The following is a 658-nucleotide window of genomic DNA, read 5'->3' on the forward strand; positions in this document are numbered from 1 at the left end:
CCGCATCAAGGAAGAAATGGACGCCGGAAAGGTGCGAACGTTCAGCATGAAGACCGAGGAATTCGAAGGAACTCTATGCCGTACCGCGGCGGAGTTTGTACAAGTGGTGATGCCACAATCGTTAAGGGACCGCGTGCTAGGGTTGAGACACTACACAAAATTGGCAGCCCACCCGGGAGGCAGGAAACCTTTCAAGACTTTGAGAAGATATTTTTACTGGCCTACGATGGCCCTAGACTGCTATGCAGTCGCGAAGAATTGCGCCGCATGTGCGCGGGAAAGGGTGAAGTTAAGAAGAAACACGAAGGAAATGAAGCTGTTCACGCCCAAAGCTCTGCTGGAGTTTGTCGCCATCGACATCCTCGGCGAGCTAATTACAATAAACGAGGAAATCGGTATATTCTCGTGATCAGCGATCGATACTCGAAACTGATACGAACCGTACCGTTGAAGAAGATATCAGCTGCGCACATCGCACAAGCCTTCGTTCACCATTGGGTATTCGTGTACGGACCGCCGGTCAAGCTGCTGTCCGACAATGGAACACAGCTCACGGCCCGGTTCTTTCAGAACGTCTGCCGAATTCTCGGCATACGCAATGTGTTCACGACTACGTACCACCCACAAGCCAACGGCTAAGTTGAGAGGTTTAACCGCA

Source organism: Chondrus crispus, genomic scaffold (assembly GCF_000350225.1).
Source record: "Chondrus crispus Stackhouse genomic scaffold, scaffold_369, whole genome shotgun sequence".
Classification (NCBI taxonomy): domain Eukaryota; phylum Rhodophyta; class Florideophyceae; order Gigartinales; family Gigartinaceae; genus Chondrus; species Chondrus crispus.